The sequence below is a fragment of the Lissotriton helveticus genome, chromosome 4_1, assembly GCF_964261635.1.
Source record: "Lissotriton helveticus chromosome 4_1, aLisHel1.1, whole genome shotgun sequence".
NCBI lineage: Eukaryota > Metazoa > Chordata > Amphibia > Caudata > Salamandridae > Lissotriton > Lissotriton helveticus.
The window spans coordinates 659,602,095-659,616,235 of record NC_136063.1 but is presented as its reverse complement, the minus strand read 5'-3'; the positions used below and the strand labels follow the sequence as shown (position 1 = coordinate 659,616,235).

At 45.6% G+C, this 14,141-nt stretch overlaps 1 pseudogene; it reads right to left on the bottom strand.

Moving 5' to 3' along the window:
* Positions 1 to 1,464: 1,464 nt before the first annotated feature.
* The window catches only part of LOC144828048 (transmembrane protein 245 pseudogene), a 31,452-nt pseudogene continuing 18,775 nt past the window's right edge, over positions 1,465 to 14,141 (bottom strand).

Genomic DNA, 14,141 nt, shown 5'->3' with positions numbered 1-14,141 from the left:
TCTAGGGGGATTAGCACTGGGCGCCCCTGGGCCATCACAGGATTGATTGCTGGGGCCGCGTTTGTGGTAGGGGCAGGCACGGAAACTAGAGGTACCCCCCCACCACCAACATCATGGCCCTGCTGCACGGTTGGGACTGATTTAAGATGGTTCATCATCTCCCCGGTGGCCATTTCAATAGTTAGGAGTCTGTGCTCAATAGAATTTAATCTATCCACTAGAGGATTAGGCAAATATTTCAGGGTAGAGCCCCTGGCAAGGATCAGGTTATCTGTCCCTGCCTGCGCCGTATCCCCAAATCTAAATACAGTGGGCTGAGTTATCACAGAGTCCTGGGGGGGTACATTTGTGTCAACAGTAATTAAGGGGGGCTTCCCTGTTTTCGGCTTGGTCCGTGAGGTGGTTTACTTCAGGTCCCTTGTCAAGTTTCGCCTTTTTCCCGCCCCTCACCTGTGCACCGCGTTTCCTCTTTGGGACAGCCCCTTCCCTCGCTCCCTGTGACTGTCTACATGCAGGATCCAGCCCGCCCACTAGTATCCCTGTGTTAGTAGTAGCAACAGTAGATGATAGTACTACCACCTCAGGTAGTCGGTAAAGGTGCCCTAGCCACTCCTGGGCTGTTCCCAAGATCTTGCAGGACAGCCAAAATAGTCTGATCAATGCTGTCCAGTAGGGCTGTGGGAGGTCCCCCCTCCCTTTTTGGCGTTTTAGCACTGGCTATTAGACCTAAAGAAGATCTCCTGAGACTGTCAATGCCTTGGGAATGACGATTCTCAACCACAGCAAGCTCATTAGAAAGAACAGAGTTCGCTCTAATCAAAAAACTGTCCAATGCACCTGCAATCATAGCACTCGAAGCAGTGGCCTTACTCCATGTCTCTCGTCCCGCCATAGTTCGCAGTCACAACAGTCCTCGGTGCCGGATCGAATAGGTATCCCTCGTACAGATCAGGGCCAAGGGGGTAGGCCCGGTCCGGTCCTGCACGGTCTGTAACGTGCTAGAACGGGCCCGCCCTTGGCCCAAGCTTCGCCCTGTGCCCGCCCGCGCGCGTTCCGTGTGCGCAGATGATTGAGTGCTTTAATAGGAGGAGGCCAGGAAGAGAGCACAGGTGCGGCAGGTCACTCAGCCGCAAAGCACTGTGGTCGTCGCAGTCCCGCGATGCAGCAATGCCCCCAGATCGGCGTTTCTCCCAGCAGCCAAAGTAAGTATGTCCTGGAGGGGGAAGAAGCAAGGGTTTCAGCTGGCGCTATGTCCCAACTGCGTGCGGCTCCCGTGAAGCGGGGGCCGCGAGTCGTTTAGTAAGCACCAGTGGGAGGAGGCGGGAAGAGAGCACAGGTGCGGCAGGTCACTCAGCCGCAAAGCACTGTGGTCGTCGCAGTCCCGCGATGCAGCAATGCCCCCAGATCAGCGTTTCTCCCAGCAGCCAAAGTAAGTACGTCCTGGAGGGGGAAGAAGCAAGGGTTTCAGCTGGCGCTATGTCCCAACTGCGAGCGGCTCCCGTGAAGCGGGGGCCGCGAGTCGTTTAGTAAGCACCAGTGGGAGAAGGCAGGAAGAGAGCACAGGTGCGGCAGGTCACTCAGCCGCAAAGCACTGTGGTCGTCGCAGTCCCGCGATGCAGCAATGCCCCCAGATCGGCGTTTCTGCCAGCAGCCAAAGTAAGTACGTCCCAAATGGAACAGCTGAATTATCTAGACAGGGATGGAGATAGCTCTTAGGTATCGCTCAGTGTTTGCATTCCACTTGAAGGATACAGCCAACACGTAGCCAACCACTAATGACCACACCCAGAGTGTGTTGAAGTATTCAAGTGCATAGCATATGAGCGCCGCCGTGTTCGCTAAAAGAGTCCGTACGCCCAGGAAGGTGGCTGTGTAGTAAAGCAGATAGAGCAATGGCGCCCCTGCCGCCAAGGGCAGCAGCACACGCAACCTTCGTCTAACCTGTTCACCTGCTGCTTCCAGCGTGGCGTTGGCGAAACTGAACGGCGCAAGGAGTGCAGCCAGCAGCACAGGGGCACGTGCCTCCCGCAAGCCACCCAGCCAGCGACGCCCCCCGCGCGCCAGCGAGCGCTGGAAAGGGTGCAGGAAGGTGCCGCAGAGCACAGCCCAGAGCAGCGGTCGTAGAAAAGCCTCCAAGATGAAGTACACCAGCACCGCGGCTCCGCAACAAATGGCCACGAAGATGTAGCTAACTCTGCAGGCACTTACTTACCCTTATAGCCACTCATGCACCACTCACTCACCCATACATTCACTCATGCATCCAATCACTTATTCATACATAAACTCACACAGCTACCCAGTCACCTATACAGATACTCACACACCCACTCACATACTTATAAAGCTAGCCATGCACCCTCTCACTCACCCAGCAACTTCTCACATACCCAGTCACTCACCCATAGAGATACTCAGACACCTACTCACTCACCCATACATACACTCAGACATTAGGTCACCCACCCATGTAGCCAGTCATGCACATTCCCACTCACTCATACAGTCACTCACTCACCCACTCAGTCATCCATTCAGATACTCAGATACCCACTCACTTACTTATACAAATACTAAGACATGCACTCATTCACCTATACAGTCACTGACACAAGCACAGACTCACCCACACAACCACTCATACAGCCACTCACCCATACAGTCATTCATACACCCTTTTGCTCACTCATAAAGCCACTCAGATACACACTCACTCCTATACAGCCACTTACAAAGCCACTCACTCACCCATGCAACCATTTACACACCCACTCACTCACCCATACAACCACTCATGCACTCACTCACCCATACAGTCACTCATACACCATCTCACTCACTCATACAACCACTCACACACTCACTCACTCATACAGCCAGTCACACAGCTACTCAGTCATCCATATAGATACTCAAATATCCACTCACTCACCCATACAGCTAGCCATGTACCATATCACTCACCTATAGAACCACACACACCCACTCACTCACCCATAGAGATATCCACACACACATATACACTCAAAGACCTACTCAAAAACTCATGAAGCCACTCACAAACCCACTCAGACAATCATGCACCTTGTCACTCACCCATTCAGAGGATCATGCACCCACTCACAGACCCACTCATACACTTACATACCCACTCACATACCCATGTAGCCACTCATGTACCCTCTCACTCACCCATGTAGTCACCCATGCACCCGCTTACTCACCCATACATGCATTCATACAACCTGACACTCGCTCACACAATCACTAACACACCCACTTACTCACTCATACAGCCATGAAACACCTACTCACTCACCCATAGACACTCATGCACCCTCTCACTCATGCATATTGCATTATGCAGCCACTCACTCATACATACATCCACTCACACAGATACTCATGTACCCATAGAGCTGCTAGCACACTCACTAACTCATGCAGTCATGTACCAACTCACTCACTCATAGAGTCACTCATGCAGCCTCTTGCTCATATAGCATATACAGCAACTCAACCATACAGACACTGATATACACTCTCACACCATACAACACACATATTCACTCATTCATCCATACAAACAGTCATCCACCTCTGATTCACCAATATAGCTACTGATACAGCCTTTCACTCACTCATATAGACACTCACACACACACGCACTCACCCATGCAGTCATTCATACGTACATCTAGCCCCTCGTACAGGTACTAACACACTCACTCAGCCAACCATATAGGCAGTCACGCACCCTTTCACTCACCCATACAGGAACTTGTATACCCACCTACTCATGATACAGCCGCTCACACACACTCACTCACCCATATAGTCATTCATGCATCCAGTCATTCACCTAAACAATCATTACAGTTGTCGTCTCTCAAGCACACAGACTCTCGTACTTGCACTCAATTCAAATCAAATTCAGCTTTTTTCGTTTTAAAAATACAACCATAAAAGCATTTTAAAAACAATTATCATGTGATTAAGTTAAATAGTCAATTCCATTACACATATACATACACATATACAATATACATAAAAGAAGGTTATCTTAAAAAGCAATTCATAAATCATAATTTGATATGCATAATATTTCATTATACAATACTCATGATAAATTACAGTCCAATATCTTATAGGAGTCTTGAAGAAGATCAGTGAGAATTACTGATATGATTTGCAAATATTAGTATATAACTAGTGTTTTAAAATATATGTGATTAGCCTGTAGATAATTTATTACAGAGTGCATCGGTCTCTACTAAAACCTATATTATTTCATACATTAGGGCCTCAGGTGTGAATTACCTTTTCTGCTTTTGATCACCATTTGTATAAAGACAACTACTGAATTGCAAACTTTTTCATTTTCTAGACTACGGATGCAATTAAAAGCAGGTTTATAAAAATACAATTTACTGCCAATAAATAAAGATTGTAAAACACTCTTTCTAATATCTCTATAGAAATTACAAAAGATGATAAAGTGAAATGTCGACTGCAGTGACTTTCCATCGCAAGGACAATTCGGAAGCTTTCAGTTCTATTTGCCCATGGTGGGAAATGCAATCAGATAATGAAGAGTACCCAAATGCAACCTTGTAAGATAAAACCTGTCATGTAAGTTTGTTACCCTCAGTAAGTAAGTATTGTTGTGTGCCCAAATCAAAAGGTCCTTCACAATATGACTTGATCACCTGCTGCTCTATCTCTTGGGGTTTTCCTTGTTCCTGCAAGTCCCAATTATAGTTCCCTTTTACTGCAGTGTTGTATGTTCATCGGGTCTTTAAAATCAACATTCACCTCACACTCATTTCAAAGTTCATGGCTATACTGCAACCAAGGGATCTTTTAACAATAATCAAGGGCAAGGCAGTCAATTATGATTTCCTGGGTAAATTTAGTACCATCCTTGCTCCAGATCCCATACCAAACAATAAGAGCTGTTGTACTAATATAGGCACTAATATAGGAGTCTGACAGTTCATTATGGACTACATATGCAGGGGTTGAATTGGGAACAGCTAAAAGCCTTCTTAAAAATATATTTTCCTGGGTCTCTAATACTGTATGAATAGCTATCCTCAAAGTGCTGCACCGTAGCAAGTTCCTGTAAGGCACTTACTCTTATACAGGATCATGTACAGGACAATGTTACCCATGTTTTTGGGAGAATCTGAAGATGGCTTCAATTGATCGTATAACTTTCAATTACAGAGCTCAATATGTGCTCTCCAATGTCCTTCCGATGGCCCAAGTACGAAAAAGATATTGTTTTGGCAATTGGCACACCTTCAACATGGTGATTTCTACTTTTTGGTCTCCCTTTTCCGCATTTCATTGTAAAGGTTTTTTTAAAGTTAAGTTTGAAATCCTTTTCATTCATAAAGAGAGTAAAATGTTCTATTAGGTGTTGGAGCCCAGTTGCTGTTCTGCATGACAGGACTTTGTCATCCGCATACAAAAGGACTGGGGTGACGTGATTGTCAACTCTAGGGGCATCTCCTGTCGAGCCTCTGATGAGGGCATTAGCCCAGAAACGCGTCAGGCTTCATTATGCGACACGAGGACTGTAATCACAGAAGGACGGAGTGTAGCTTTTACCCTTACAATTGCTGCGAGGAATATGCTCATGACAAGCTGCTGGAGTGTGCTGCCTTGCCTGCGGGCAACTTTGGAGCTTTCAAAATGTAAACGGCGGCCCGGCCGTGAAGGCGTCCACCACCCCCTGTCGTAGGGGGCCACGAGTCTCGGAGACTCCCGAGACCCAAGCGGACCAGCAGCAGGGGATTGATGGCTCACCCGCCCCTCGGAGTCCATCCAGGACACCTAATACAGTTAAATTATCATGGTAGACACGCACTGCATGGCCCATAAGCCTTCGCGGTTATTCACCTGAAAGCAGCTCATTTGAGGGCGGTTAAAAACATAAGGTGAGCGTGTCCACTCCACGAATCTCCTGTCGAGCCTCTGATGAGGGCATTAGCCCAGAAACGTGTCAGGCTTCATTATGCGACACGAGGACTGTAATCACAGAAGGACAGAGTGTAGCTTTTCCCCTTACCATTGCTGCTAGGAATATGCTCGTGACAAGCTGCTGGAGTGTGCTGCCTTGCCTGCGGGCAACTTTGGAGCTTTGTGAATATATATGAATATATATATATATATATATATATATATATATATATATATATATATATATATACACGAAAGTTACAGGGACGTTATAGTTAGGCCCAGATTTCACGCTTACAAAAACTGAAATTCAGCAGTTATAGTTATCTGAGTTACCTATAACTTACAACCCCACAATGCACTACTTATGAACTCACATATTACATCAACAGTGACATGGACATTAACATCACTGATGACATCTCAAATGACATCACTGTTGACATCACTGATGACATCAGCCAGTGAGTATTAAAGATATATTATAAGATACTACAAAAGTTTTAGTATACTTTGTGTACTACTAATGAGTGATTCTATTTGTTAACACATATTATGTGAGTGGGTGTGTGACTGTGTGCATCTATGTGTGAGTAGGTGTCTGAGTGGTTGTATGGGTGAGTAGTGGCTGTTTGGTGCTTGAGTCCATGTGTGAGTGGCTGTATGGGTGAGTGAGTGGGTGTGTCAGTGATAAATGGGTGAGTGAGTAGGTATGTGAGAGGCTGTATAGGTGAGTGATGGGTGTGCGAGTGGCTATATGGGTGAGTGAGTGGGTGCATAAGTCACGTATGGGTAAGTGAACTGGCATGTGAGTGACTGTATGTGTGAGTTTGTACTTGTATCAGGGACTGCATCATGTTGAGTTCATGTGTTGGTATATTTATGAGCATGTGGGTTTATGTGTGAGTAACTGTATGGGTGAGTGAATGGCTGTATAGGTGACTGACTCAGAGTCAGTGGCTATATGGGTGAATGAGTGGACGTGTAAGTACCAATATGTCTGTATGACTGGATGTGTAAGTCGCGGCATTGGTGAGTGGGTGGGTGAATGAGTGGCTGTATGGGTGAGTAAGTGATTGTTAGTAATTGTGTAAGTGGTTTTATGAGTGAGTGTAAGTGTGAGTAGCTCTATGGATCAGTGAGTGGGTGTGTGAATACTTACATCGGTCTGTGAATGGGTATGTGAGTGGTTGTGGGTAAGCAGGAGTGGGTGTATGAGAGGTTCTATGGAGGTGTGAGTGGGTCTGTGAGTTGTTCTGTGGATGGTGTCATCTGTGATATCATCAGTGATATAATTTGAGATGTCACTGACCATGTCATGAGTGATGTAATATGTGAGGCCATAAACAGTGCATTGCAGGGGAATATGTTGTAGTTAATTGCTGAAATTCACTGGTTTTGTAAGAGTGAAATCTGAGCCTAAATATAATGTCCCTGTAACTTTTGTCTATTTTTTTAATTGCATTTCATAATTTTAATCGTCCTGTATCCTTTGTTTTTCAGTAAATTTCTATTTTTTTAATTTTATTTTCTAACTGTAAGTTGTAAGCTTTGGGCGTGGGTGTGGAGTGGCTATATAGGTCAGTTACTGGGTGTAAAAGTGGTTATGTGAGTCTGTGAGTGAGCGTGAAAGTGGTTGTATGGGTCTGTTAGTGGGTGTATGAGTAGCTGTTTGGGTCGGTAAGTGGGGGTGGAGCTGCAGGTTGAAGGGGACCCTTTAGGTACAACAAAGCATTTTTCTTCCTTAATTACAGTTCAGTTCTGGGCCCTCACATCTCTTTGTGGCTCTGTTGTGGGTGTTCCAGGCTGGAGACAGACCTGCTGTAAGGGCATCATTACACAAAGGCTGTGTCTGGAGTGCATTTGAAATGAACATGTATTGAAATTTACCTTTCCTCATCAGGTCCTCGTGTTTTTGCAGCTAGGGGTAATTTTAAAGGCAAGATAATAGCTTAAAGTAATAATTTTAATAGGGTAACGGTTCTGTGTGCCGAGTGTGTACTGTTGATTTCTTGGTGCTCCTTCTTTTTATTTTGAAATCATCTCAGGGCTGGGCCCCTCCTGAACAAGACCTTGATGTTACAGAAAAAAACACAAGCGCAATGTCTTAATGCCATGAGGAAGAAGTAACACAAGGACACTTTGGCTTTGTACAGTGTCCCTATACCACGGAACCCAGCAGTCATGGAGTCAGCATGAATTTCCTGCACCTCAGACCCCAGAGTCCCCCGAACAGACAGGTGTCTTTTGTTTAACAATCACTTTCATCATCTGTGTTATGCCCTCCTCTCCTCAATCCCTTCTAATCCAGGCACCCCCTCAAATAAATGAAAAGTGGATATGGCCTCCTTTCTGTTTTCTGTGTCAATAAATGACATGGACTATTAGTCCGCTGAGGACATAAATGTAGCCCACCGTTAAATCAATATTCTTGCCCCCAACCAAACTGTACTTGTTTAATTAGCCTCAGAAAGCTGAAAAGTTAATTAGACCATCCAGGTTAGTGCATATAACCTGCACTTTACGCACATTTCTTAAGAGCAGGAGCTCAACCCTTGAGCTACCTTACCATCTGTTCAGGTAAGAAGGCTCAACATGAATTCAGAGGGTACCAGAGGCAAGAAGGAAACTGAATTCCAGGCTGGAGTGTTCAACTGCCCACATGCCACAATTAAGTACAGCACAACTACAGACAAACCATGGCCAAAATGAAACACACCAACAAGGAGCACAAGTCATATAACCCGCCAACATCACACCACTGAACAAGCATAGAAGTGTAAACCACACTGCCTGAAAGGGAGAAGGGTGAACAAAACCTCACATGAAGGGACATCTCATACACAATGCAGCACACACACATAGGAAGCAGAGTACACCAACATCCAACACGATATTGTCCAAACACAAACATTCGCACAATCAAACACAGGACACAAATGCTCGCAGGATAGCTCAGACAAAGAACCTTTCATCCTTACAGAAACTTCTCTAGCTGCATTTATACAGGATGTGTACAAAGGTCGGTTGTGGGTGTTGTGGGATGTCTGCGACCCTGATCATCATGGATGAGATGCCCAGAATGTGGCACATGGGTGGGTTTACTGTGTGTTACGTTGCCAAACAGCTGCTTCTCCCTCCCACGAGCCATAACACTTTTGTGCGGTACGCAGTTGTATCCCGTGCACTGCTACGGCACACCATTGTAATGCCTATTTATACGCTCATGTTCTGCGGCATTCCAACCACACCGTGACCCTGCCGTTTGGAGGTGGTGCATGCCACTTTACAACATCGACTGCTGCGGCCCTTGTGGCGGCTACACCAGAACACAGAGACACACTTACCGTACTTCCTGCATATGGACATATCCGCGATACCTCGTTTCCCTTGCTGGATAGGCACACCCGTGCGCTGACCTGTGTGTAGCTACATGTCCAGGCTCACTGCCAACACTGAGGTGACATGGTAACGTCTGCTGAAGACAGCACACTGCGATGTTGCAGTGCCAGTGCCCATTGTGCTAACACAATGACCACATGGACACACTTGCTCATATGCGGGTTCGGGGGACGTTTGCAGTCCTGGGGTTGTTGTGATAAGTGTTGTGGCCCTCATGGGTATCTGTGTATCATGCTCATTGACTCTATGGCACCTGTGGGTGTTCCGGTGTGGCTCTTGGCTGTGTTTCCTTTCATGTCAGAGGTAGTCGTCCTGCTTAACACCAGCAGAAAGCAGGTGTAAAATCTCTTGTGCTAACGAGACTAATCTTCATTGATTATGTGTGTACACTGTAAATGCACCCACTACCACTGTAAATCAAATATAGGATTTTTGTATTTAGAATAAATCGTAAAGGTGCACGTTGTGTCTTTTTTCACAGGAACGTCTACTCTGCTCTCATTATCAGCACTTTAATGCAACTAAAGTTGAGATAAATCTAACACACTATTCAGAAGCTGGTGCAAAGTGCAGATATCACCATTTTTCCCGCGATAACTGCCCCAAAATTTAACACCATCGTGTCCCTGTGCGGTAGGACAAACAAGTATCTTACTCATGTATAGATTTACATATAAAACATTTTACAACAACAAAAAAAACTGAAGGGAATCTGGTGCTGTGGTCGCTGCCACGGACTTGAGGTCACTGCTATTCAGGACTAAGGACACAGTAACACATGTAGGATCGGCTTGTGTTGTACAGGGTTAGTGGCATCACGTGTCGCCGGACTTGCATGTGAAAATATGCCTCACTGATCGAAGGGAGTCTAGTGATGTGGCCGCTGCCATGGACTTGGGGTCACTGCCATTCAGGACTCAGGACACAGTTACACATGTGTGATCGGCTTGTGTTGTTTAGGGTTAGCGGCATCATGTGTCGCCAGTCTAGCATATGGAAATATGCCTCACTGATCGGAGGGAGTCTGGTGCTGTGGTCGCTGCCACGGACTTGGGGTCACTGCCATTCAGGACTCAGGATACTGTAACACATGTGTGATTGGCTTGTTTTGAAGAGGGTTAGTGGCAGCACTGTCCAAAATTCGAATTGCGAACTCTGCTGCCCGCAGTGTAGACTTGTGTTGACTGTTCGTTTGCACTTGAAGATGAATTTGGTGATTGTACTAAAGCTATAACTGATATAAAAAAAGTTCTTGAACAAGGATACTAAAAGGATATTATGTAGGTTGTAGGCCTGTGATATTTACTTGCCTACTGGACTCTGTAATTCAAGAATCAAGACTTCATTTTAATTGTGAGCCCTGTGGACTGCAGTGTAGGGCAGAGGTAGCGGTCAGCCACGTGGCTTTGAGTTGAGGTAATTTCCAGCGAAATCGGCAAAAAAAATCAGCGAGTTTGCGAAAAAATTTGCAAACTCACGGATTTGCCCAAAAAGACTGTTTCTCACTGTCTACAGTGGCTAATCAGTAAGTGCTACCTCGTTGGGTAAATGTATAGTGCTTTTCCTACATTACAGCTGCGTAAAGTGCCAGAAGAGTTGTCTCCAGTGACCATGTGTGTGTTACTATGCTATCGCACCGAAGGGCGCAGGGGTCCCTTGAGTGAGTTGGGCATAAAAAAAAAAATCCGCCCACTCACGAATGTGCAGATTTTTGGCAATTTCGCGAGATTCGCGGATCGCGAAATTGCCGAAAATCCGCAAATTTCACGAGCGTAACAGATTTTTGGCCCATGCTTAGTGCACAGTTAATGGCACCAGAAGCATTGAGACTGTGTGAGCCTGTGATGATGCTTTATGTGGATGGGCCGCACTGGGAGCAATGTCTCTTGCCTACTGGACTGCTTCATCTCTAATCGGGACTGTATCTGAATTGTGTGCCCTGCTGAACGCAGTGTAGACCAGAGGTAGCGGTGATCAAGGGCCCACAGCAACATGCATAGGTTGATGGCTCCACCGGCTTGCGTAGTTCAGGTTCAGTGGCACCACGTGATATAAAACAAGTTCTTAAAGTAAGGATTCTAAAAGGATATTGTTTAGATTTGAGGGACGTTATACTTAGTAGGAATTTTCACCCGCAACTCCTGTACATTTTCCTACACTTATCAAACTTGTATTTTCTGTACACTTCTCTTGACTACCAAAGAAACGTAAGTCTATATCATCACAAAGTTGTTTTATATCATTTATATTGAAACTCCATTTCGTGCTGCAGCAAGACCTAGACTCATCCAGATGATTCCTCTTGACTTTGAATATAAACTTGCAGATGTCTATCGACGCGAACATTCGTAGGATCTTATTTCTCAATGTGAAAGCATCTTTAAGCTGAAGCTGTACAATTTTTTGCTAAGTGTCTTCTCCTGTGACATTTTTTCCCACATTTCTTACAATTCTGTATTCTCAGACTTGGTAATATATGACGTGACATAGAGAGAAACAGCAATTCAGTTATCTGCAATATATTGTATGTCCATATTTGCATTACACATCTTCTAAATCACCGCATTGCAATCATTAATGTACTTTGATTGTTCTTTCCTTTTTATATTATAAGTATTTTTGGGTGATTTTCAAGTGATAAGATGCCTCATTGCTGACATAAAACTGTTCACTCTTCCTTGCGATGACTTATGGTGCACAAAGTTAGTAGTACCTTTGGCGCATAGCGTGTATATACCCTGTGATGATGCGTGGTCCAGGAGGGGCGCATTCAGAGCAATGTCTTTTGTCTATTGAATTCTGCTTCAATACGGCCACGTGGCGATGACTTATGGTGCAGTGAGTTAGTAGTACCTTTGGCGCAAAGCGTGTACGTACCCTGCGATGATGCGTGGTCCGGGTGGGGCGCACTCAGAGCAATGTCTTTTGTCTATTGAGTTCTGCCTCTATTCGATTTTCAAGTGATAATATGCCTCAGTGATCGAAGGAAGCCTAATGCTGTGGTCAGTGCCACGGACTTGGGGTCACTGCCATTCAGGACTCAGGACACAGTTGCATGTGTGGGATCTACTGTGCTGATGATGCGTCGTCTGGGCAAGCCGTACTGGTAACAATGTCTTGTGCCTACTGGACTGCGTCATGATGCAATCACGACTCAATCTGAATTGTAAGCCCTACTCACCACAGTGGAGGCAGGAGGTAGCTGTGAGGAAGGACCCACAGGCCTGTGGCATTGACTTGAGCAATGTCTGTTGCTTACTGGACGGCGTCATTTGCAAACGCAACTCGATCTGTATTGTGAGCCCTACTCACTGCAGTGTAGGCTGGAGGCAGCGGTGATGAAGAGTACACCGGCACGGCGTGTTGACTTAAGCAATGTCTGTTGCCTACTGGACTGCATCATCTTGAATAGCGACTCGATCTGAATTGTGAGCCCTACTCACCGCAGTGTATGCCGGAGGCAGCGGTGAGGAAGGGCCCCAGCCACGTGTTCTTGACTTGAGCAATGTCTGTTGCCTGCTGGACTGCATCATCTGCAATTGCTACTCGATGTGAAATGTGAGCCTTGCAGTCCGCAGTGTTTATCGAAGGCAGTAGTTTGTACAGACATAAGTCCGCTGTGCTGTGCCGCTGGGGGCCTGTGCGGCGGAAGCCAGCGATCGGCTGAGGAGGCTGGCGGTCACGACGGCCGCCTCATGGTAGGGTGAGGGGCGCAGCCCTGGCAGACGCTATGGCTTTCCCACAAGTGAACCACGCCCAGAGCTCCGACCTTTTTATTCACACTCTTACGCTGAAGTGGCATAAGTCCGACCAGCACACTCCGGTTACGCTTATGCTTACAGTGGGGGACGACACAGCTACAAGACTGAGATCTTCCCTAGTGTTTGACGTAACATGGTTGGGTCCACTGTCCACAACACTACAAGCACCAGTAGTATTTGTGCACAAGGAGAGGTGTGAGGTGTGCATACTGAGATGTGTTCAGCACATCACCTCTGCACTTTGCATTGTGTGCAATGTTATTAATGGGTGAATTGCTTTCCTTCACGTATAGTTTGTTCACACCTGTCCCAATATTGAGCTATTGTGTGGATGAGGGGTCATGCTGTTTTCAGAAAGTTCGCTGTCTTATTCTGCGCTGCCTCCATGGTAGAGGGAGGGGGGTCCTGGGGGTTGTGGTGGGTGTTGTGCCGTTCTTGGGTGTTGGAGCTGCTTGATCAGTAGGTCTATGACATGTGTTGGTCTTGAAGTGTAGCTGTGGGTTGGGCTCCTTTTCATACTGTATGTAGTTGTTTAATATTTTAAAAACAAGAAGACATTATATAGTTTAAATAATAAATAAAAAAATTACAAAAACTATTTTTAGGATATTAAAGTTACAAAATATAATTTTTCCCCAAAATTATTGAGAAAAACATAGGTTTTTTCCACTTTATAATTAGAAATTAGTATTTAAATAACCTTTGAAATTCACCAAAAAATAGGTCTCAGGAACATTAAAGTTAGAAATAAGTATTTAAAAAAAAATACTATTTTACTGAAAAAACGATTGCCACATTTCACAACATTGAGCTATTATATGGCTGAGGGACCATGCCGTTTTTTGAGGGTTTGCTGTCCTGTTCTGCACTGCCTTGGTGGTAGTAGGGAGAGGGGTGGTACAGGGGTAGGTCCTGAGGGTTGTGGGAGTGGATGTTGTGTCCTTCTTAGGTGTCGGAAAAAACTATAGGTTAAATGAACATAATAATTAGAAGTTAGCATTAAAAAAACAT